This window comes from Staurois parvus, unplaced genomic scaffold, assembly GCF_062004578.1.
Source record: "Staurois parvus isolate SC_StPar_1 unplaced genomic scaffold, SC_StPar_1.0 ptg000708l, whole genome shotgun sequence".
NCBI lineage: Eukaryota > Metazoa > Chordata > Amphibia > Anura > Ranidae > Staurois > Staurois parvus.
In genome coordinates, this window is record NW_028318504.1 from 7,204,423 (window position 1) to 7,231,186 (window position 26,764).

Genomic DNA, 26,764 nt, shown 5'->3' on the forward strand with positions numbered 1-26,764 from the left:
ACAATCTAAAGGAAGGGGGAGGTGATACAAAAGGTGATAACTGCGGGGGATGATCTGGCGGAGGTGATTCAAGTACAGTTCTTAGGTGGAGGTGGGGTAGGCTTCCCTGAAGAAGTGAGTTTTCAAAGATCCCCTAAAGGCAGACAGGTTGGGGGCTGACCGGACATGCTGTGGTAGGGAGTTCCAGAAGATGGGAGAGGTTCTGGAAGCGAGCATGGGAGGAGGTGATGAGGGAGCTAGAGATGAAGATATCATGGGAGGAGCGGAGTGGGCGATTTGGGCAGTATCTGTGGATGAGGTTGCGATGTAGCTAGGGGCAGTTTTGTGGATGGCTTTGTAAGCTGTTGTTAGTATTTTGAATTGTATACTTTGGGTTAGTAGAAGCCAGTGAAGAGACTGGCAGAGAGGGGCAGCAGTCGCTGATTGGTTGGTAAGGTGTATGAGTCTAGCAGCAGCATTCATAATAGACTGAAGGGGTAGCCTGTGTAATGGTAGACCAGTGAGGAGGGAGTTGCAGTAATCGAGGCCGGATATAACCAAGGCGTGGATAAGTTGTTTTGTGGTGTCATTGGTCAGGAAGGGGCAGATTTTGGAAATGTTCTGGAGGTTGAGGCGCCAGGATTTAGCCAGTGAGTGGATGTGGGGCCCAAAGAAGAAGTCAGAGTCTAAGATTACGCCTAGCAGCCTGGCATGAGGGGAAGGACCAATGGTTGTGCTGTTGATCTTAATGGTAAAGTCATGAGTGGGGGATCGGGGAGGAGAAAATATTACAAGCTCAGTTTTTGAAAGACTGAGTTTAAGGTAGTGATGTGACATCCATGCTGATATGTCGCTTAGTAGATTTGTGATATGTGAGGAGATTGAGGGGATGAGCTGGGGAGTGGAGAGATAGATCTGGGTGTCATCAGCATAGAGGTGGTATTGGAAGCCATGGGAGGTTATCAGTTGACCCAGGGAGGAGGTATAGAAAGAGAAAAGGAGGGGCCCAAGAACAGAACCTTGGGGTACCCCAACAGAAAGAGAAAGCGGGGTGGAGGAGGGAGAGTTGTATGTGGCACTGAAAGTGCGCTGAGAAAGGTAAGAGGAGAACCAGGAGAGAGCAGAGTCACGGATGGAGTGGAGTTTACTGAGGAGGAGCGGGTGGTCGACTGTGTCAAAGGCAGCGGAAAAGTCGATTAGTATGAGTATGGAGTAATGGCCATTGGTTTTAGCAGTTAGTAGGTCATTAGTGAGCTTTAGTAGGGCAGTTTCTGTGGAACGTTGTGGGCGGAAGCCAGACTGTCGGGGATCAAGAAGGTTGTTGTCGGTGAGGTAGCAGTTCATACGGTTGTGAACAAGGCGTTCGAGAAGCTTGGAGGCAAACGGGAGCAGGGAGATGGGTCTTAAGTCATTCAAACAGGTGGGGTCCAGAGAAGGTTTTTTGAGGATGGGGGTAACCAGTGCATGTTTCAGTGGGGAGGGAAAGGTGCCCATGGAGAGTGAGAGGTTGAAGATGTGGGTTAGAGAGTTCAGGATAGAGCAGGAAGGCTGCAACAGTCATGAGGGGACAGAATCTAGGGGACAGGTGGTGAAGTGGGCCTTGGAAAGGAGTTTGGTAACTTCCTTGGTGGTAACAGGGTCAAAGGAGGAGAGTGTGGAGTTTGGTGTTGGGCCTGTTAAGTTTGTTAGAGGAGGAAGCTTGACACTGGAGATCTCACGAATTGTGTCAATCTTCTTCTGGAAGTAACTGGCAATATCCTGTGCAGTAAGTAAGTTGGTGGGTGGAGGTAGTGGGGGGTGGAGTAAGGAATTGAGGGTTGAGAAGAATTGATGAGGGTTGGATGAGAGGGTCTTCATGAGAGTGTTGTAGTAGGTTTGCTTAGAATCGTGGAGGCTGGAGTTGTATTTGAGAAGAGCGGATTTGTAGAGGTTAAGTCTTTCAGGGATTTCGTTTTACGCCATGCTTGCTCAAGAATGCGGGTGTGTCTCTTGAGACTTCTGGTGTCATCTGTTTGCCAGGGTTGTGACAAGCGAGGCCTGGTTCTGCGTGTAGAAAGAGGAGCAAGGGCGTCCAGGGAGGATGATAGATAGTTGTTGTAGGCAGATGTGGCCAGCTCTGGGCAGGACAGGGGTGCAATTTCGTCATAGAGGCGCTCAGTAGCGGAGTGGAGAAGGTCAGGGCTGAGGTGATGGAGGTTTCTACAGGTAACGGTTTGCTGGTTGGAGGCATGGGAGGTAGGAGGCAGGTAGAGTGTGAAGCTGATAAAGCTGTGATCAGAGAGAGGGAAAGGGGTGTTAGAGAGGTTACAGGGAGTGCATAGGTGGGTGAATAGAAGGTCAAGGGTGTTGCCATTGGAGTGGGTGGTGGATTGTGACCATTGTGTTGGCATTTTTTTCCCCTGTAGGAGCAAATTGGATCATGCTTTGCTCGTTTTTTTTTGCCTTCCTCTGGATCAACTGCGGGTATAGGATTATAACTTTTTTTTTTTTTTTTTTAATAGATTGAACTGGATGGACTTTTGTCTTTTTATCAGCCAAAGTAACTATGTTATTATGCAACGTCAAATTGGTTAACTGGATATCCACGCTGATAGGAATGTTTGCATGTGGAAAATTTCAAATGTGTCCATATGTAGACCATACTGATATTTTTTATGATGCCCTAGGCCAGAGAAAAAAATCAAATTTGAGATCTAATTGCCTGTTTCTCCACCAAAGTAATGTATATGTTATCTTGTCTCTGTAGCAAGCTCTATATAGGGAAAACAAACAGACATCTAAAAACACAGATAGGTGAACATATGAAAGAAATAAGAGAAGAAAAATCCTGAAAAATCATTGACCAAGCACTTTGCCACCCATCACGGTGGCAAATTGGATGGCATGAAAGCCAAAGGTATATATTTGCTTAAATGACCTCCGAGACGTGGCGACTTTGATCAAATATTATTACAAAAGAAAAAAAATAGATTTATAAACTGCAAACATTGGCCCCATTAGGGCTAAATGTAGAAAGGAATCTTCAAGTCATCCTAAAAATATAAATAGATGTGACTTTTTATGTATTCTATTGTCTTTTTTATATTTGCTCTCTAGCTCCCTTGTCTCCTCCTCCCATACTCATCTCCAGGACTTTTCCAGAGCTTCCCCCATCCTCTGGAACGCTCTACCCCAATTTATCAGACTATCTCCTACTCTGCTCACTTTTAGGCGATCTCTGAAAACCTATCTCTTCAAGGAAGCCTATCCTGCCCTCAGCTAATAATGGAATCTTCTACTCTTCCAACCAGTCCATCCCCCACAGTTACTACCTTTTGTACCACTAGCCCCTCCCTCCTAGGTTGTAAATTCCCAGGATCAGGCCCTCTTATCCCTCTTGTATTGAACTGTATTGTTGCTGTATTGTCTCCCGTTATATTGTAATGCGCTGAGCAAACTGTTGGCGCTATATAAATCCTGTATAATAATAATAATATTTGTTTTTCATCATTGTTTTCATATTCTTAAAATTCCCCAGCTCATAATGGCTGTCACATCCCCCAAATGAGAATGGCTTCCTTGATAATATGATTGGTTTATATCCTTAATAAATCCTTTTAATTTATGAAACCTTAAAGTAAAGCTATGTACTACTACTGTGGCAAAGAAAGACAAACTTGATTATGTCCCTTTAAATTGAGAATCTAGGACGCCATCTTGTCTACTGGGAGTCACCATGCCAGTGGTGGGACAGCAATTACAATAAGGGGTGCGGAACAGAAATGAAAAGCACCGCAAACACTGAAGGGACCTCTCTTCACCTGATGCAGAGAAAGGCCACGCCATATATACCAATGGGCCATATCCAAGGGCCGTGTTGCTGTGTAAAATATGCAACGTTTATATTAAATCACAATAGGAAGCTTAAGCAGGGACCATCATCCCAACATACATGATGATTTTTTTTTTCATATGGACTAGAACCAACTATGTGCTCACAGCACATATAGTTGTTGATGGGATGATCAGTTTTTGATGGGATGGATCTACTGTTGAGAGAGGGATCCATTGTTACTGGGGGGTCAGTTGTTGATGGGATGGATCTACTGCTGAGAGAGGGGATCTTGAGTAAGGGCAGATGATTCACATATCATTTACTACCTGAAATCCATATGCCCGTAGCTCAGGCATTGGCTGAATTGAGAATCCTCCCTTCCTGAAGACTCCTGGGATGTATGATGTCATTTTGCCTAGGCATGGAAACCAGGAAGTAACTGATAAAATATAAAAAGTTTAAAACAAGTAAATATGATATACCCAGAGCTTTTTTCCAGCAGGAATGCGAGGGTACACAGTTCTGGCACCCCAGCATTGAATGTATGTAATGGCAAGGGATTCTGGGGTGTGCTGGAGGGTCTATTGCTGGGGTGGTCATCTGTTGATAGGATGAATCTACCGTTGAGAGAGGGGTCTATTATTTCTGATTGCTGGATGGTCTATTGATGCTGGCTGAGGGGAGATCCATTGTTGCTGGGGGGGGGGGGGTCAGTTGTTGATGGGATGGTTCTACTGTTGAGAGAGGGATCCATTGTTGCTGGGGGGTCATTTGTTGATGGGATGGATCTACTGTTGAGAGAGGGGTCTATTATTGCTGATTGCTGGGCAGTCTATTGATTGTGGCTGAGGGTAGATCCATTGTTGCTGGGGGGTCAGCTGTTGATGGGATGGATCTACTATTGAGAGAGGGATCCATTGTTGCTGGGGGGTCAGTTGTTGATGGGATGGATCTACTGTTGAGAGAAGGGTCAATTATTGCTGATTGCTGGATGGTCTATTGATGCTTGCTGAGGGGAGATCCATTGTTGCTGGGTGGTCAGCTGTTGATGGGATGGATCTACTGTTGAGAGAGGAATCCATTGTTGCTGAGGGGTCAGGTGTTGATAGGATGGATCTACTGTTGAGAGAGGGGTCTATTACTGCTGATTGCTGGACATTCTATTGATGCTGGTTGAGGGGAGATCCATTGTTGCTGGGGGATCAGTTGTTGATGGGATGGATCTACTGTTGAAAGAGGGATCCATTGTTGCTGGGGGGGTCAGTTGTTGATGGGATGGATTTACTGTTGAGAGAGGGGTCTCTTATTGTTGATTGCTGGGCAGTTTATTGATTGTGGCTGAGAGGAGATCCATTGTTGCTGGGGGTCAGTTGTTAATGGGATGAATCTACTGTTGATATAGGGTCTATTATTGCTGAACGATGGATGGTCTATTGATGCTGGCTGAAGGGAGATCCATTGTTGCTGGGGGGATCAGCTGTTGATGGGATGGATTGACTGTTCAGAGAGGGATCCATTGTTGCTGGGGGGTTAGTTTTTTATGGGATGAATCTACTGCTGAGAGAGGGGTCTATTATTGCTGATTGATGGATGGTCTATTGATGCTGTCTGAGGAGAGCTCCATTGTTGCTGGGGGGTCAGTTGTTGATGGGATGGATCGACTGTTCAGAGAGGGATCCATTGTTGCTGGGGGGTTAGTTCTTTATGGGATGGATCTACTGTTGAGAGAGGGATTCATTGTTACTAGGGGTGTCACTTGTTGATGGGATGGATCTACTGTTGAGAGATGGTCCTATTATTGCTCATTGCTGGGCAGTCTATTGAATGTGGCTGAGAGGAGATCCATTGTTGCTGGGGGTCAGTTGTTGATGGGATGGATCTACTGTTGCTATAGGGGTCTATTATTGCTGATTGATGGACGGTCTATTGATGTTGGCTGAGGGGAGATCCATTGTTGCTGGAGGGGGGGGATCAGCTGTTGATGGGATGGATTGACTGTTCAGAGAGGGATCCATTGTTGCTGGGGGGTTAGTTCTTTATGGGATGGATCTACTGTTGAGAGAGGGATTCATTGTTACTAGGGGTGTCACTTGTTGATGGGATGGATCTACTGTTGAGAGATGGTCCTATTATTGCTCATTGCTGGGCAGTCTATTGAATGTGGCTGAGAGGAGATCCATTGTTGCTGGGGGTCAGTTGTTGATGGGATGGATCTACTGTTGCTATAGGGGTCTATTATTGCTGATTGATGGACGGTCTATTGATGTTGGCTGAGGGGAGATCCATTGTTGCTGGAGGGGGGGGATCAGCTGTTGATGGGATGGATTGACTGTTCAGAGAGGGATCCATTGTTGCTGGGGGGTTAGTTCTTTATGAGATGGATCTACTGATGAGAGGGGGTATATTATTGCTGATTGATGGATGGTCTATTGATGCTGTCTGAGAGGAGATCCATTGTTGCTGGGGGGTCAGTTGTTGATGGGATGGATAGACTGTTGAGGGAGGGATCCATTGTTGATGGGGGGTCAGTTGTTGATGGGATGGATTGACTGTTGAGAGAGGGATCCATTGTTGCTGGGGGGTCAGTTGTTGATGGCATGGATCGACTGTTGAGAGAGGGATCCATTGTTGCTGGGGGGTCAGTTGTTGATGGCATGGATCTACTGTTGAGAGAGGGATCCATTGTTGCTGTTTGCTGGATGGTCTATTGATGCTAGCTGAAGGGAGATCCATTGTTACTTTTGGATCTATTGTTGCTGGAGGGGGTATATTGTTGCTGCCTACAGGGAATCGATCTTTTCTGCTTTTCCATACAAATTATTTAACACCACTAAATGATACTTAGTTCTGTATTCTCTAAAAGGGCGGTACTGGGAGGGGATGGAATAGGGATGGGTAGGGGGGAAGAGACAAGGGGTGATTGAGAAAAAAAAGCCTTGGATATACCTTCCTATCTATTTACTAATACTAGCCGCATTCGAAAATAGTCAGCGTTGATGGAGAAAGTGAAGTTCCGTTTTAAGATCCTAGTAAAGAAGAATGCAAATCAACCGTTCACCCGGGGGAAGCGATCTACTGTTTGCGAGCCCAGCATAATGATCACTTAGGCCGTAACGTCACCTTCAACTACTGTTTGCTCATCACGGGTTCCTGCGGTTCTTCTCTGCGTGTTACAAGCTGGAATCTACGGTGGAAATAGCACAGAGGTCTATGGCTTTACAAAGTCACGCTGCAGTTTTCGTGAAGAATGCGAACATTGCATACAGTCACCGATTCATAATGTACCATGTCCTTAGGCAAGCATAAATCTATCTATCAAGGTCATCTCCTTCCATCCATTGTATCTACTTTTCCCATATTTGGCATGCAATCCTAGTCTGTATCTTACAGAGGCAGCAAGTGTTCCAATGAAGCAGCAGGAAATCAATGCATTTATTGAATCTAATTCATGTGTCCAGTGTATAGACGTATGAAATGATTGCACATTCTTCAGTTGTTTCTAATTATTTCATCTTTTATGCTGCAAATGTAGAATCAGTCAGGTTTGATAAATGTCTGTATATTTAGGCCGTCCAGCGGTCCTGGAAACACAGTGGGCCACTACAGAAATAGTTCTTGTAGCTTTACCCACTACTTTCAGAATGCAATAAATACCAACTGACTAAAGTCTTGCAAAGTGGAATGTAAAAAAACAAATTTTGTTAACAATAAAAATTAAATAAAAAAAAATAAAATAAAAGTGTTACTAAAACCACAACAGCAAAATCAGTCTGTATATGCAGTAAAGCACATTTGTTATACTCACTGTGAAACCTAAGGGGTTAATCCTCCGCATTGTGTAAAAAGGATGTTTCATCCTGACTTCTCTGATCGTCCCCTTCTTCTACTGTCCCCAATCCATTTTCTGATAGAAAATGATATAAACCAGTAGAAATAAAAATATGCCATAAAGTCTTAGTAAGTAAATGCGAAATGTCCATATATAAAAAGTTCAATTAAAAGAAACTTTCAAAAGGTGAAAACCAGCAGCAGATGAACTTGTGACATCCGTAAGTAGTAAAAGTGCGCACTCACCGGAAGCACATTGAAAATGCGCATATAATGTAGGCCGTGAAGATATCAATAGGTGGACAGGATAATCCGGTGAACTTTTCCTCTATGGTGTAATCATCAAGTTGGAAGGATTAAGGTATCTGCTGAATCCAGAGGTCCCCCCCTTAGTTAAAATGGCCGCCGGGCTACCTCGTGGGTCCAGGGCGGATATGACGTCATGCTCTGTCGGTTCCTCCTAAGGCCTGTCGTGCCCAAGCACATCATCACTATCTTTTACTTGAGGTATCTCACTATCTTTTTTATTTACATTTTCTGATAGAGCCTTGGGGGCAAGCTGCACATGCTCAGTTTGGTATGTACTGCTAGAGAGTTTTTTTTTTCAAGGAAGAGTGCATGTAATCAGCACAGGGTCAATCTGCACTATCCAAACAGAGGTCAGGGGTTCTGCATCCTCCTAGAGCAAAATGAAAACACCTCCTGCAAGCTTTAACCAGTGCTCTGCTGGACATTGATAGAAGTCACAAGACTGATCTAATTGCTGATAAGAAAAGGTATTTAGTAGCTTATATTTACTAAAATAATTGCATTCCCATGTTCTGTATACTGTGGGAGACCAGATATAGTGAATGCAGAGTCCTGGGTTTAGAAACACTTTAAGTAATGACCCTGAAAATCATTAATGACTCCTAAATTCACTGAAAAAAATCACCATATGCATGTGTTAAAGCTATCTTGTTTCACTGAAGACTCAATACCCCGTGATGCCTCTGACTCTGGGTGCAGGCTCTAAGGCCCAGTGACCTCTATTAGTGCATTACACTTCAATCGCCAGCAGAAAAATGGAGCTACTCACCATGATAAAAGCCAAAATATGCATTTTTTTAATGATCCATGCATAACTAATCAGCCATAGACACTATAGAATCCTCAAGAGTTGTGATCTGACATGGAGCTTATTCATAAAGCTTTACCGGCTCTGTGAATGAGGCCCATGTCGGAGCCTTAGTTCCGCAGTGTCTATGGTGGATTATTTATGCAAAGGATTGTTCAATAAATACATATTTTGGATTTTATTATGGTGAGCAGTTCCCTTTCTCTGCTCAGTGAGGAGAGCTCTGAGATCTGATTGGAGGGAAGGGACACCCCTATCCACACAGCACACAGGAACAGAGCTTAGGTTGTCAATCAGTTGCAGCTCCTTTCCCTGACACCATTTTTCTCTTAAATAAAGGAATGAAACTATTCCTAATTTAGTGTAGTAACATTAGTGCAAAAGATATATATATCTATTCTCAATTAATATCAAAAAATATCAAAATTATGTGCAAAACTATTTTTTAGTGCATAAGTAATTTAAATAATTAAATTTGTGAATATAAAAATTGTCCAATTCTGAATTTCTTCAAATGTCCAAACAAATCCTTTTCAAATTCAAGTGCTCTCAAAGAAATTGTTCCAAAATCCACCACCAAAGTAAAGTTGGGTAACTCACCAGAGCTCCATGCTGATCAATCTCTAGATCAGCAAAAAAACGCTTTTTGCTCTGGGAGCAGATGCAATAAATCAACTTCTCAGGTGTGATGATCAATAGCTACACAATCATCTATAAGGTAGGTATCCATCACTCAATATAATGGTTCCAGGAGCATTATATCACTCTTTCTTTTTATATCTCTCCACCGAGGTCATGTTTGGGAATGAAAGAAAAAATCATGGTGCAGCCAGTTTTTTTATAAAAGTATCCAACAATTTAATAAAGATTTACACTCACAAAAAGGGTGTCTTCACCGACATCAGTATAACAGCATAAAACAGCAAATGGTATAACAGTCTCCTGTTCCCCGCACACTCACTACAGCGCTCGTGACTCAATCCTCTCCACAGACGTCAGCATCCAGCAAGCCAAGCCCTACTAGTTTCGTCATGAATGACGTCTTCAAGGGGCGGACAATTTCTTTGAGAGCACTTGAATTTGAAAAGGATTTGTTTGGACATTAGAAGAAATTCAGAATTGGACAATTTTTATATTCACAAATTTAATTATTTAAATTACTTATGCACTAAAAAATAGTTTTGCACATAATTTTGATATTTTTTTATATTAATTGAGAATAGATATATATATATATCTTTTGTACTAATGTTTCTACACTAAATTAGGAATAGTTTGTGGTTTTAGCGCATTCCTTTATTTAAGTTATAGCACTAAGAAATTTATTTGGTTTCTTTGAGGTGGAATTGCTGCTTTAAAGTATTAAGGGTGTGGCGCTTTTATTACACTTGTGATACCATTTTTCTCTTGGTGTCAAGAAAACGTGTCAAAAGTGATGCATGCTGATAGCAGAAGAACTAAGCAGCAGACAGAAAAGACTTAGTACTCTGGACTGAAACAAGTACTCACTTTAGAGGGCTATGCTATGTTCATATTTCTAAGGATTACAACCACAGGCTGACTACAGCCCAGCAGTACTAAATATACTGTAGGCTAGGGACACAGGGGCGGACTGACAACTCCTGGGGCCCCCGGGCAATAGGGGATCATGGGGCCCCTGTGCCCAAACTCAAAAAAGGCTATGAAAAAGGTACCAGGGGCATGTCATGGGGCCCCCTCCTGACCCCGGCCCTTGGGCAGTGCCCGAGTTTCCAAATGGTCAGTCTGCCCCTGTAGGGACTCTACTGTTTAGGGCAGGGTCTTTTTCACTTAAAAACAGGTGAACCAGCCATCGGCCCAGGGGTTCTCCTCAAATGATCCCCGAATATTAAGTGTTTCTGTAAGGCTAGGTTCACACCTATGCATTTTGCATTTGATGTGTTTCTGCAGTGCTTTTGCAGTGCATTTTGCATTTTTGCACATGCGTTTTTGATGCAATTTTTTTCTTTTTTTCAACTTGTTGCAGGGCAGAATTAAACGTATCAAAAATGCATTTAAAAAAGCCTCAAAAACACACTACATGCTTTTCTGAAGCATTTCCATTAAATAGAACCAAAAACGCAACGTTTTGCGTTTAAAAAAGTCCCTGACCCTTTCCAAAAAAACGCACCGGGCGAAAACGCGGAGATGTGAACTTGTCCAATAGGAAATCATGTTAAATGGACTGTTGTGCGTTTCTGCAAGACACAAAACACAGCGGAAAACGCATCGGTGTGAACCTGGACTAATACAAGATCATTTATAATGTTGATCTACTGCTTGCTGCAATGTACCAGTAATGGGTCAAAAGTAATATGTAGGGGGGGCAGGACAGATCTGAATCTTTTTTGCACTTCTTAAAAAAGAAATCACACTTCAGCATTAAAACTGTTAATACAAATTTTTCCACTGTTGGTATAGCTGTTGTTTGTTAATGTTCTTTTCTCCCATAATGCACTTAATGACCTGAGAAAAACCAATATGTGCAAAAATAATGCTCAAGAACATTTTCCTCTTGTGGCAGTGTGGCAAGAAATGTTGAAACAGTTGAACAGATGTATGTATTAAAGGAGAGCTCCAGGCAGAAAAAGTAAAGGAATTGATAACATCAGCATTGTAATAATAATACAAAATATACCGTTGTGCTAAAAACTTTGCATACCCTGACAGAAATCGGGACATTTTGGCATTTATATTGAAAATATGACTGTTCGTGCCAAAAAAACTGGCTTTTATTTAGGGTCAGTGATCATATGAAGCCATTTTTTTATCACAGAGTTTTTTGGCTCCTTTTTTAAATCATAATAATAATGGAAATCACCCAAATGGCCCGGATCAAAAGGTTTAATCTGCTGGAATGTTTGGCCTTGGTACAGACACACAAGGTGACACACACATAGGTTAAAATAGCAATTAAAGGGTCATTTCCTACATCTGTGGCTTTTTAACCACTTGCCCTCCAGAGGATTTACCCCCCCCTTCACGACCAGGCCATTGCATTACTTTAACTGATAATTGCGCGGTCATGCAACACAGCACCCAAATTAAATTTATGTCCTTTTTCCCAAAAAATTGACCTTACTTTCGTTGGTATTTGATCGCCTGTGCGGTTTTTATTTTTTTGCGCTATAAGCAAAAAAAAGACTGACAATTTTGAGAAAAAAACAAGATTTTTGACTTTTTGCTATTAAACATGTCCAGTAAAAAAAATAAAAAAAAGAATTAAATGTTGTCATAAATTTAGGCCAAAATGTATTCTGCTCCATGTCTTTGCTTAAAAAAAAAATCCCAATGCATGTAAATTAATTGGTTTACGTGAAAGTTATAGTGTCTGCAACTGACGGTATATAAACTTGACATTTTTTTTTTCTTATACTGGTAATGGCGGCGATCACCACTTTACAGCAGGACTGCGGCGGTAGGCATTCTAACATTGGAGGGGGGACTGAATAACTGTCACTGACATCCTCATTGACACTAATGCAGGGATCAGTGCTGATAAAAAGCACTGACACTTTGCTAATGGCACTGGTCAGGAAGGGGTTAACATCTGGGGGATCAAAGGGTCTGAAGAAGGAGCCTATTGAGCATGCTCCGAAATGCATTACCGCCCCTTTCACCTGCTACATCTGACTCTGCTCTCCAAGCTTCATTTTTGATGCACAGGCACATCCTGGACTCTACTTCCTGATCCTATAGGCATAGCTTGCTGCTGAACGGCTGGATGTCCCACCTAGATCTAATTACCACACGATGAGTCTTTTTAACCATTTATCTTGTAAGTGAAAATGTTCTATTGTCTACTAATAAATTGTTAATACTGCACTTAGAGGCGCCTTCCTCTCTTTTTCTTGGATCAAAGGGTTAACTGTGTGCTGTTTTACTGTGTGCTGTGTGCACGCCCCCTACCCAGAAATGCAAAATCACGTAATTTCCAACTCAGAGATAATCATTGAACAATATATATACATTTATATATATATATATGTATGTATGTATGTGTGTGTGTGTGTGTGTGTGTGTGTGTGTGATTTTGTGCAGCCCTGCCTCCCTGCAGCAGTATTTCTGCTATAGGGCGATGAGAAAATTTGCAATTAATAAATAGTCAATAAGTTTGTTAGCTCTCACATGGATGCAAGCTAGACACTGAGCCATGGGGAGCAAAAAAGAACTGTCAAAAAACCTGCGTAACATGGTTATAAAACTTTATAAAGCTGTAAAAAGATATAAAAAGATATCCAGAGCCTTGAATATGCTAATCAGTACTCTTCAGTCACTTATTAAGAAGTTGATACCAAGCCAAGGTCAGGTAGACTAAGAAAGATTGCAGCCACAACTGCCAGAAGAATTGTTCGGGATACAAAGATAAACTCACACGTGCCCTCAGGAGAAATCCAGGCTGCTCTGAAAAAAGATGGTGTAGTTGTATCAAGGATCAAAATATGACAATACTTCAACAAAAAAGAGCTGCATGGTCGAGTTGCCAGAAAGAAGCCTTTACTACGCCAATGCCACAAAAAAGCCCAGTGAGGCATGTCAAGGTGTTGTTGGGCATTTTGTAATTGAGCTTTTTTTGTGCATAGGTGCAGGGCCAATTTAATAACATCATCGGCCCCTGGGCAAAGTAATGCATTGGGGCCCCTACCAGCCTGCCCGACTTACACACCTGCTCTCAAGAATTAATGTAGTGGATAGAATGAAATTGAATGATTTATTAGTACTTTCAATAAAATTGATTTTAAGCAATAAGAAAATATGCAAGATATTTAAAGATTAATCACCACAAATGGCACAATACAGGGGTGGGGGAGGAAGAAGGGCGTAGTACAGGGAAGTCAGGAGGGCACACTACTGAGATCAGGAGGGCACAGTACAGGTTCTGGGGTGCTGCCTAGGCCATCCCAGGACAGCTTACTAAAAAGCACGACTGTCTCGGCAAATCCGTAACACGCTGTCACGTATGATGTAATGCAAGGTTATCATGGGGCCCCATGCACCTGAGGCCCCTGGGCAGTGTCCAAGGGTGCCCATGTATTAAAACAGCCTAGGACAATGGTGGAGAAGGATCTGGGAGTTCTGGTAGATCTCAAGCTTACTAATGGCATGCAATGCCAAGCTGCGGCTTCTAAAGCAAGCAAAATCCTCTCTTGTATTAGCCACCTCCTGTCCGGCCGTTGTATATAAACGGCCGGACGGTGGCAGTGCAGGGGCAGGTGGCCATTTATAAACAGCCTCCCTGCCCCCTGCTTGTGCGCACTCCCTGGGAGCTTGCAGCACCACGATCCAGTGCCCTCTCTGTCCTCTGGATCGTCTGTGCGAGGTCCCAATCATGTGATCACTGATTGGCCAATCAGTGATCACATGCAGAGTAGTAAGCAAGATGTCACTTCCTGACATCTTTGCTTTCTACGTTTGAAATCTGTGAATGATCACAGAGATCACATGGTACAGGGCTATTCACAACAGCCTCCATGTATAATACATAAGGAGGATATGATCGCCATGTATAATACATAAGGGGGATATGATCTCCATGTATAATACATAAGGGGGATCTGATCACCATGTATAATACATAAGGGGGGATATGATCACCATGTATAATACATAAGGGGGGATATGATCTCCATGTATAATACATAAGGGGGGATATGATCTCCATGTATAATACATAAGAGGGGATATGATCTCCATGTATAATACATAAGGGGGGATATGATCTCCATGTATAATACATAAGGGGGGATATGATCTCCATGTATAATACATAAGGGGGATATGATCACCATGTATAATACATAAGGGGGGATATGATCTCCATGTATAATACATAAAGGGGATATGATCACCATGTATAATACATAAGGGGGATATGATCTCCATGTATAATACATAAGGGGGGATATGATCACCATGTATAATACATAAGGGGGGGATATGATCACCATGTATAATACATAAGGGGGGATATGATCTCCATGTATAATACATAAAGGGGATATGATCACCATGTATAATACATAAGGGGGATATGATCTCCATGTATAATACATAAGGGGGGATATGATCTCCATGTATAATACATAAGGGGGGATATGAACACCATGCATAATACATAAGGGGGGATATGATCTCCATGTATAATACATAAGAGGGGATATGATCTCCATGTACAATACATAAGGGGGGATATGATCACCATGTATAATACATAAGGGGGGATATGATCACCATGTATAATACATAAGGGGGGGATATGATCACCATGTATAATACATAAGGGGGGATATGATCACCATGTATAATACATAAGGGGGGGATATGATCACCATGTATAATACATAAGGGGGGATATGATCTCCATGTATAATACATAAGGGGGATATGATCACCATGTATAATACATAAGGGGGGATATGATCTCCATGTATAATACATAAGGGGGGATATGATCTCCATGTATAAATACATCAGTGGTTCATATAGTGAACACGGTGTTGAGTTATTCCCCCTGAGGTCATCACAGAGGACAAGGGGGCACTCTTTACGTCTGGAGGAAAAGAAATGTAATCTCCAAACACGGAAAGGTTTCTTCACAGTGAGAGCTGTGAAAATGTGGAATAGACTCCCTCAAGAGTTGGTTCTGGCCAGCTCAGTGGATTGCTTTAAAAAAGTCCTGGATTCTTTCTTAGATACACAGAATATAACTGGATACTAACATTTATAGGTAAAGTTGATCCAGGGAATATCTGATTGCCTCTCTGGGGATCAGGAAAGAATTTTTTCCCCTGCAGGAGCAAATTGGATCATGCTTTGCTGACAGGGCCAGACTGACAACTCATGGGGCCCTCGGGCAATAGGGGATCATGGGGCCCCTATGTTCTTGCCCAAACTCAAAAAAGCCTATGAAAAAGGTATGAGGGGCATCTCATGGGGCCCCCTACTGACCCCGGGCCCTCCGGCAGTTCCCGAGTTTCCAAATGGTCAGTCTGCCCGTTTGCTGGGTTTTTTTGCCTTCCTGCAGGAGAAAATTTGATCATGCTTAGCTGTTTTTTTGCCATTTTTGATCAACTGTGAAATTATAACTTTTTGTTTGTTTTTATGGTTGAACTGCATGGACTTTTGTCTTTTTTCAGACAGACTAACTATGCATAAGTGCTAACCAGGCCTTTCAGTACAAACACGGCTTTCTCTTGGCAATAGCGTCTTGATAAAAATATTTCATTTTCTATGCAATCTATAGACAAAAGATAAAAAAGGGGGATTTTATATCTACCTGCAGTTCAACTTTATATGAAATATTATTAAAATATATTGTGAAGCAAGTGTTTATGATGTACGGAAATGCTGCAATACAAAGGCAATAGACTGAGGGTGAAAACCCATGCACAAAAATATCCTTGGATGATATTGATTGTAATGTGCTACTGAAGAAAGGTTTAAACGTTTCTGTCCTTTGTATGTGAGTTTGGTGTTTGGTCTCTGCATGTCTGACCCTGTCTTTTTGCTCAAAAAAGTTATCTTTGTCTGCCGTCACCGAAAACCATTTTTCTATTGAGCGAGCGTTCAACAATGGGTCCAAGCAATAAACAGAGTTTCTATATTTCTGAGAAGATACCATTTATGGCACTTATTGTTAAAGCTGAGCTTTAGGAAGATATTAAAAAGACAAATTCATTCATCTTTGTGATCATTAATATATCAGTAAGTGTATAAATCCACTTCAGCTTCGGAAGGTTTTACTCCCTTCATAACCAGTCTTTTTTTTGCTATTTGGCACTGCGCTACTTTAACTGGTAATTGCATGGTCATGCAACACTGTACCCAAACAAAATTTCTATGATTTTTTTCACACAAATAGACCTTTCTTTTGATGGTATTGATCACCACTGCTTTTTTATTTTTTTGTGATATAAACAAACAAAGGCAGAAAATTTTGAAAAAAATATATATATATTTTTTCTTTCTGCTATAAAATATATCCAATAAAAAAAATTAAAAAATTTAATTTTTTCATACATTTAAGTCAAAATGTGAAATCAGAAATGGTGTCGCACTCCACTACCAATTGCAAAAAAGTATAAATAAATAACAATCTAGTTTTGAAAGTGTGCATAACGATATCTCTGCAATTATATTATTGCTACAAACATGTCCTTATTAAATCCTTGACCTTGACACTTCTTCCAGTGCTGCGATACAAAATTATTAACTGTGCCATTCACCAATCATAAAAAAATATTGTACACCTTGATCGGTTGTGCTCTCACCTGGTGTATAAGACCAGACCGTTAAGTGAGGTCAAAAAAGACTTGTGTCCCTTTAATGGGGCTAAGTGGTAAATGGATGGGATGATCTCTCTTCCCCTGGGATGGTTGGATGGATGAATGGATGGATGAATGAATGGAGTGTTCCCTCTTTCTAGCAGAGGGTCTCCTTGCTTCCTTATGGATTTTCCTGGAGCTGGTTAGATGGATGGGAGTATCCCTCTTCCCATTAGGGGGTCTCCTTGCTTCCTTATGGATTTTCCTGGAGTTGGATAGATGGACGGGAGTATCCCTCTTCCCACTAGGGGGTCTCCTTGCTTCCTTACGGATTTTCCAGGAGCTGGTTAGATAGATGGGAGTATCCCTCTTCCCACTAGGGGTTCTCCTTGCTTCCTTATGGATTTTCCTGGAGCAGGATAGATGGACGGGAGTATCCCTCTTCCCACTAGGGGTTCTCCTTGCTTCCTTATGGATTTTCCTGGAGCAGGATAGATGGACGGGAGTATCCCTCTTCCCACTAGGGGGTCTCCTTGCTTCCTTACGGATTTTCCTGGAGCCGGATAGATGGACGGGAGTATCCCTCTTCCCACTAGGGGGTCTCCTTGCTTCCTTAGGAATTTTCCTCCATAGGTATAATGGCCATGGAATGTAATAAAAAATATAGTGCCTTATCCTCTTTAAAACATAATTTATAAAATATAGCAGTGCACTCACATGTATTACAAGTCAAAACCGCATTGAAATATTAAAATTTTAATCCACAGTAAAGTTTTCCAATCTTGTTAAATATTTGCTGTATGTTGCTTTAAGCGTCGTGACGTCAGAGCCCCTCCCCTGTTTTCTGTTACATGTCTTTAGTAAAAAAAAGAAATCCCAATAAGCCTATATTGATATAACTGTCTAAAAACTATGGTATATATACTGCAACTTGTTTTTTTCCTACTAATGGAGGAAATCAGTGACTTATAATGGGAATGTGATAGTTACTGACACTAACTAGGTAAAGTTGATAAAGGGAATATCCGATTGCCTCTCGGGGGATCAGGAGGGAATTTTTCCCCTGCAGGAGCAAATTGGATCATGCTTTGCTGACAGGAGCGGACTAACAACTCATGGGCCCCCCGGGCAATAGGGGATCATGGGTCCCCTGTGTCCTTGCCCAAACTCAAAAAAGCCTATGAAAAAGGTACCAGGGGCATCTCATGGGGCCCCCTACTGACCCCGGGCCCTCGGGCAGTGCCTGAGTTTCCAAATGGTCAGTCTGCCCGTTTGCTGGGTTTTTTTGCCTTCCTCTGGATCAACTGTGGTTATAGAATTATAACTTTTTTTTTATGTATGAACTTTTGTCTTTTTTCACCCAGACTAACTATGTAAATATGTAACTATGTAACTGACGCTTGGTCGAGGGGGGGGATTGACTAACTTCCTCGGACAATTCCTTCTTCTTTCATGAGTCCATGACAACCTATGCTCAGAGGAAGTAGGTTGATTTATACTGACTGTTTTTCAAAGCAGAACAGTGAGGACATGTAGTGGCAGAAAAGGAGAATTGTAGAGATTGAAGTATCACCATTGTGATGTTAATGGACAATTATTGTTTGTATTCTGTTACATGTCTTTAGTAAAAAAAAAAATCCCAATAAGCCTACATTGGAATAACTGTCTAAAAACTATGGTATATATACTGGAGTTTTTTTTTACTACTAATGGCTTTGAGCAGTGACTTATAATGGGACTGCGATAGTTACTGACACTAACTGACTGCCGGAGGACTAACTAACTTCCACTGACATCTCCTGTGACTCTAATACAGTGATTAGTGCTAATACTATACACAGTCACTGTACTAATGACACTGGCTGGGAAGGGGTTAACATCTAGGGGTTAAACAGAGATAAAAAAACAGAGAGATTGTTCTCTCTGTGCAGAGCTCTGTGTTTATTGTCAACACAGGGCTCCGGGCTGTGATTGGACACAGCCAATCAGCAGGCTCCGGCCATGAATCATCGGCTAACATTTGCTGACAGACTCCCACTGTGCACAATCAGTGCATGCACATGCCCTAAACACGGAAGCAGACAGCTGCACACCCAGGGATATATTTACCACAAGGCAAACAAGGCATTTGCCTAGGGCGGCATTTTTCAGGGGGGGCAGCACTGCCCCTTGGAAGAAGGGATGGAAGAAAGGACACACACAGCATGGAGACCTGGTGGGTTCCGAGAGAGGCTGCAGGTTTCCTGACGCTGTATGCACAGCCCGACTCTCGTTCCCAGGAATGTCCAGAGCTGTGAAGGTAAGTGTCTTTCTCTCTCTTCCGTGAGGGGATGGTGGCTGGTGTATGGGGGGCAGGATGATCTGAAGTTAGAAGAAGTGGACATTAGACTGTGGACATCAAGTGGCAGAATAAAGCACAGCAAGGAAAATCTCTGCATTGAAAGTGAATATTGCACCAAAAGCTGGTTTGTTAAAACAGTTGTCATCCTCTGATATGAAAAATGAACAAAGCATATCCTTCTATATTGTGTACTTGCCTCCAGCCAAAGCACCTAGTGTGAGTTATATCTCCTTTCTCATTCCTCTACTATCTGCATGAGTCACTTATATGCTGACCTGACAGAATCATGGAGACATACCCCCTCCCCCCCAGAACACAGCAGGTGACTGGAAGCCTCATCTGTGCATGTTTCCCTATGAACCTGTGTAGAAGGGGTGGTGGTGTCTTTTCCCTCCACTCAGGTCTCAGATTACACTCAGTTTCCTGATCTATGCTGTGCAATGTGAGACATCAGATCCCCGCCCCCTGCCTTCTGAAGCTCAGAAAAGCTGTAAATTTTGGACTTTGAACGGATGTAGAGAAGAGTGTGCTGCACAAAAACAGGTACAACATATGTAGGAAGATTTGCTTCATTTCTGTGTATCACCTGAGAGTTGTCACTTCAGTGGATACATGTAAGGATTTACAACCACTTTAAATCAGTGACCCATGATAAATGCTTAGCAACCCCTGCTCAACAGGGTTCAATGCATTGGATGCCACTGACTAGTGAGGGTGAATGCTGGGGAAAGGTTCACCCAGACCCACAGCATGCTGTAGAAATAGGAAAAGATAGCTCGGTCGTCGCACACCTCACCCGGCCTTAGTGGTTAGCAGATAAAAGCAGCCTCGGCTGGATTCGTCCAAACCATGCCCCCAATATGTTTCGTCCCATCCCCGAGGCTTAATCATGGAGGGGAGCTTTTGGTTGGAGTAGGTAAGTTTTAGATCCCCTCATGTCCTCTTGTAGGAGAGCCTTCCACACGCCTTTTTCAAGAATTGTTAATTTATCACCATTGCTTCAATAGAGAGATTATTCATCATTTCCTGTCCTGAAAACTCTCCAGTTAGATCACAAATGGCAATAAAATCTTGTGACAATTCCTTTCATGAGTCCATGACATCCTGGGCTCAGAAGAAATAGATTGATTTATGCTGGCTGTTTTTCAAAGCAGAATAATGAGGACATCTAGTGGCAGAAAAGGAAAATTGTAGAGATTGATGATAAGTATTACCATTTTGATGTTAATGGGCAAATATTTTTTGTAGGCGTTATGAATTGAGTAATATATTGTACAACAGAAAAAAAATGTGAGATTATTGTTGCTCAGATTTTCATTTCAATAATTTTTTTTCATCAATCCATTTAATTCATTGTCAGCCCTCGGAGTTTTCTGTAGTAACTATCAATGCTTTAGAAATGATATGAACTGAAAAAAGATTTTAGCAAATGGAAAAAAAAACTAATAGTTATATCCACTGTGACTCAACTGCTAACGGAATCACTGCACCTAAACCATTCTGAATACACATCTCTATAGTAACAACTACAATGACTTTTTCTTGAGCAATAAATATTTTCTACCCCTTTGTGACTTTATATAAAAAAACTGCCTGTTTGCATTAACCAAAATCTTTTTTTTTTAATTCATTTTTAATTGTTATTGTCTGTTTTTTATGTATGTTTCAAGTCCAATTGTGTATGTTTTTCTTTTGTTTGATTGTTTGTTTTAATGCTTACGATTATTATTTAAAGCGATATTAAACTCCAAAACAAAAATGTAATATATTGAAGCTTACCAATCCTTAAATGAGGTGGCTGCATTCGTTTTCTTTTTTTAGGCTTTTTTACTTTTTTTTCACCTGCTAATCTGGCCAGTAAAACAGCTTCTGTCTTAAGGTGTCTCCACTCTGGATGGAGACGCACTGGAGGCACCCTTGGACAGCAGCATTGTCAGTCTGGGAAGAAGGTAGTGTTAGGTGTGTAACGCTACCCTAGTGAAAGCCGCAGTGTTTCTAGGTACCCCTAAGCTCTGCACAGCCAGGCAACACACATTTTCCGCATTTTCATCCACAGTCACCGAACATTCCATAAGCTTGGTTTTGTTATTTTATTAGGGGAATATAACTTGGATAGGGTAATAGGGATTATGGGATGCCCATTTTGACTGAATCAATGCACTGGGACTACTTCATTCCTATTTACAGAAACAGATTCTGGATTGTTCTTTTCCTTGAAAGCCATCAGTCATTGAAGATTAGTAGCGACAGCCCCTTAATGGCGAGGAACTCTCAGTCCCCATGAAATCAACTTAGCTTCTTGTAAACTACATGCAGAGATGTCTCCTCTCTCCTGCAAAACTGCTCCCAGCTCCACAGCCTGCAGACACTACCAGCTACCAGCGCTCCTGGCTGCTCTGAAAATCTCCCAGGACAAGGATAAAGGACTGAGACCAACATTGTCCTTTGAAAGCATGTGGCAGTCTTTCCCCTTGTGAATCCCAGGGTGTGCTGATGTACTCACTATGTCCTCTTTGCTCCCACTGCTCCCAGGTCTTGATCGTGTTCATGCCATACTACTGCTGAATGGATCCTCCTGATGCAGCCTGAGCCCAGTCTGGAGGCCTCCCCCCCAGACCTACCTACAGTCTCCTCAGCACTCCATCTTCCACCTGACTCCTCAGCTGACTTGACTATCCCATATTTATGGGCTGGTCCACCACTCTACCAAGGCCTCCAAACCTGAGATTGGTTAGACTCCCACAAACATGCAGATTAGGTCTCCACCTTTTCCGCCTACTGACTTCTGGAAGGTTTCCATGGTCCTCCAGAACCAGGTAGAGGCGATAGAGTCCCAACCTGTTAAGTCATCCAGCTTGACCTGCAATAATCTGACCTTAATCACAGACTCACACAATTATCACGAGCCATACACAATAGATTTGCCTACACTATTCTAGTAGCACACTAGTGGGTGCTACAGGTCCGCTAGCAGATTTAGATGAACTTGACTAACAATCAAAGCTGAACTCCAGCTAACACCTTTTAAGCAGTTACAGCAGCATTCGTTATTTTACCTTTTGTGATAAAGGTTTTACATACTGTAAATAAATAAAAGGTAATTATTGTAAGCACTCCTGTCAGTAGTACATGGTTTGTCTCAACAGTCTAACTGCCACTTTAGCTAGAAAGATTGGAAGGTGAAAAAACAGACTTACTGGCTGGATCACCAGATAAAATAAAAGGAACATAAGCCTAAATCAAATGTGGTGATGGATCTGAGAGCTAAGAGGGAACTGATCTGCAAGCTTCAGGGGGCTGTCCGCCCTGGAACATATTTCAACTGGTTGCTGGATTACTCTATTATGGATAGAACCCATTGACTTGTTCTCTGCCTCCAGGAACTTTGAGTAGAACCTATTTCCTGAGCTGCAGTTTATCCATGGTCTCCAGCTGTGAGTGCTTGAAATGTTCCATCCTACCAATTTGTGCAGCAAACTGTCTTTCATCCCCAGGTGCAAGAAGTCAGACTGTTCTAGTCCACAACCTTTTGTTATATGTTCCTACATGGTCTTCAGCTGTGTACCCATAGACTGGCCTATGTTTACAACCTTGTGCTCTATGTTCATACATGGTCTTCAACTGGGCACCCATAGACTGTCCTAGTTTACAACCTTGTGCTATATGTTCCTACATGGTCTTCAGCACTGCACCCTTAGATTGTCCTAGTCCTCAATCTTGTGCTATATGTTCCTACATGGTCTTCAGCTGTGCAACCTTAGACTGTCCTAGTCTACAATATTGTGCTATATGTTCCTACATGATCTTCAGCTGTGCACCCATTGTCTGTCCTAGTCTACAATATTGTGCTATATGTTCCTACATGGTTTTCAGTTGTGCACCCATAGACTGTCCTAGTCCACAATCTTGTGCTATATGTTCCTACGTGGTCTTCAGCTGTGCACCCATTGTCTGTCCTAGTCTACAATATTGTGCTATATGTTCCTACATGGTTTTCAGTTGTGCACCCATAGACTGTCCTAGTCCACAATCTTGTGCTATATGTTCCTACATGGTCTTCAGCTGTGCATCCATAGATTGTCCTAGTCTACAATATTGTGCTATATGTTCCTATATGGTCTTCAGCTGTGCACCCATGGACTGTCCTAGTCTACAATCTTGTTCTATATGTTCCTACATGGTTTTCAGTTGTGCACCCATAGACTGTTCTAGTCTACAATATTGTGCTATATGTTCCTACATGGCCTTCAGCTGTGCACCCATGGACTGTCCTAGTCTACAATATTGTGCTTTATGTTCCTACATGGTTTTCAGTTGTGCACCCATAGACTGTTCTAGTCTACAACTTTGTGCTATATGTTCCTACATGCTCCTCAGCTGTGCCCCTACAAACTGTACTACTCAAACTGTCATTGTGCTACTGCCACTGATAGAAAAGTATTCTCTGCAAGTTGTGCTTGGGGCTTTGGAGTAACTCACACACCTCTACTCTCTCCTGTTACAAGTTTCTTCAAACAATACATATTCAAAAAGACATCCCCTAAAATGTTTGAGCCACAGTGAATAAAATGATGCAGTGTTCCTGGATGCCTCTGCACTGTAAGGGGAAAGAACCTGTTAAACACTTGCCGACTGTAGAACGTTCATGGATGTCCTTGGGTTGAAGTGGTTATACTGGGATGATCCCTGCAGCTACAAGCATCACCCTAGTATCAGAATCTGCAGGGGGGTTTTGCCTTCTAAGCAGAAGTGATTCGAGTGGCTGGACAGCCAAAAAAGTAAAGCGCCCCCTCCCCCCATGCTTACGGTCAGATGTGAACACATACGTAAATCCTGGACGCATACATAAAAACTGTTATTGCACCACACTTGTGAGGTATCTTTGAGAACTTCAGAACAAGAGCAATAATTTTAGTGCCAGACCTCCTGTAAGGGACCACCCAGCGGTACCACTAGCACTCCACTAAATAGGCGTTTCCAGAGCACGGAGTCTAAGTCCCAGGGTGCTTGTTCACCAGGGCCCCTGATGGTGGGGATGGACTTGGAGCCCCCCGAGACCAGGTCGTGACTACTGGGCAAACCCGTTAGTGGTAGTGGTATTCGCCGAGGGCTCCTGCGGGGAAGAGCCTGATATGAGGAGGTCAGGAGACCCCACTGGGAGGGATGGACGGATGGATGGCTGAGCAGGTGCGAGGTCAGACAAGCCGGGTCGGTAACAGGGAGGACGGTACGGTACAAGGCAGCGGGCAGAGAATAGTCGGGTCACACGCCAGGTCAGCAACAGCAGGTCAGATCCAATAGGGGGCATTCAAGAGAGGGGTCAGGCAAAGCAAGGGTCAGGGCAGGAGAAATACAGCAAGGTCAAAGCACAATCCGGGTCAGCAACTTACAATTCACAGGTTCGCAGATACAGGATACAGGTAAGACCAGAAGGCACTGAATGACAGCTCAGGGCCACTTAAATATCCCGCCCTGCGCTGCCATTGGTGCCCAGCGGGCGTCCGCGGCTTCTACTGCGCATGCGTGAACTCGAACGCCGCGGCCGGCCCGGACCTAATGCTCGAGTCCCTGCACAGGGCGGCACACTGCGCCTGCGCTGGGACCATCGCGGCGGGGATCGAGGGGATCCCTGACATTGCCCCCCCCCTACGGGCAACCTCCGGATGCCCACCCGATCTCTCTACCACGGGTGATCGCGAAAGAACCTCCGGACAAGTCTAGGTGCATGGACATTATGGGCTGGTTCCCAAGAATTGTCCTCAGGGCCATAGCCCTTCCATTTGATTAGGAATTGGGTCTGGCCCCCCCTCCTTCGGCACTTCAAGATTGATTCCACCTCAAATTCTTCTTCCCCTTCTACCGATATGGCCTGCGGAGGTCTAGATTCTCGTTCAGGGAAGGTATCTGGGACCACTGGCTTCAGCAGGGACACATGGAAGACTGGGTGGATTTTGAGTGTGTCAGGGAGGACAAGTTCGTAGGCCACCTCGTTGACCATCCGCTTAACGCAAAAGGGTCCTATAAATTTAGGGCCTAATTTCTTTGAGGGGCAAAGCATCTTTAAGTTGGAAGTAGACAACCAAACCTTCTCACCGGGTCGTAACACCAGATCTCCCCTTCGTCTCTTGTTAAATGCCCTCTTGTAGTCATCTTGGGCCCGGATTAGGGCTTCCTGTAGCTTCTTGTTGTTCGAGGAGAAGAACGTCAATGTATCCTGTGTTGCTGGAATTGGGCATTCAGGGACCAAGTCCGGGAGGAAGGTAGGGTGAAACCCATAATTGGAAAAGAACGGGGACTGCCCCGTTGCCGAATGGCACACGTTGTTGTACGCGAATTCCACCAAGGGTAGAAGTGGTATCCAGTCATCCTGGGAAAAAGATGTATAGCAGCGCAGGTACTGCTCCAGAGTCTGGTTGGTTCTCTCGGTCTGTCCGTTGGACTGAGGGTGGAATGCAGAAGAGAGGGACAGTTGGATGTTCAGAGCTTTACACAGAGCCCTCCAAAATCTTGAGGTAAACTGAACCCCTCGGTCAGAGACGATGTCTTCAGGGACCCCGTGCAGTCTTACAATCTCTCGAATGAATACTCGCGCAGTTTCGGCTGCCGACGGAGTCTTCCTTAATGGTATAAAGTGGGCCATCTTAGATAAACGGTCCACGACCACAAGAATTGCTGTGTGGTCTTGTGAAGGTGGGAGCTCGACTATGAAATCCATTGAAATTTTCTGCCAAGGCCATTCGGGAATCGGTAAAGGCCGCAGAAGACCCCAAGCCTTGCACCCTGAAGGTTTGTTCCTCTGGCAGGTGATGCAGGAGTTAACGTAGTGTTTGCAGTCTTTTGCCATGTCAGGCCACCAGAAGGAGCGTCGGAGGAGCTCTAAGGTCTTGGCCGACCCAAAGTGCCCTGCCATCGGGTGGTCATGGCAATGGCCCAAGACCAGAGTTCGGATTTCCTCTGGCACCACAATCCGATCTTCCTTCCACAGGAGTCCCCCCTTGTTCTGGAGGGGCACCCCGGCTGGGATGGATATGGCCGTGGACGCCTCCATTATCTTGGAACAAAGGTCCGTCTGGAGCGCCAAGAAGTTTCCCGAAGACAGGATAGTGTCGGGCGCAGGGACCTCCTTGGCGTCCTCGTACATGCGTGACAACGCATCTGGCTTCGTATTCTTTGATCCCGGCCTGTATGTAATGTGGAAATTCAATCTTGAGAAGAACAGTGCCCATCTTGCCTGTCGTGGGCGTAAGCATTTGGCGGTCCTCAGGTACTCCAGATTCTTATGATCCGTAAATATCAAGATGGGGTGTGAGGCACCTTCCAGCAGGTACCTCCATTCCTCTAATGCTGTCTTAATCGCCAGAAGTTCACGATCGCCGATATCGTAGTTCCTTTCCGCCGAGGTG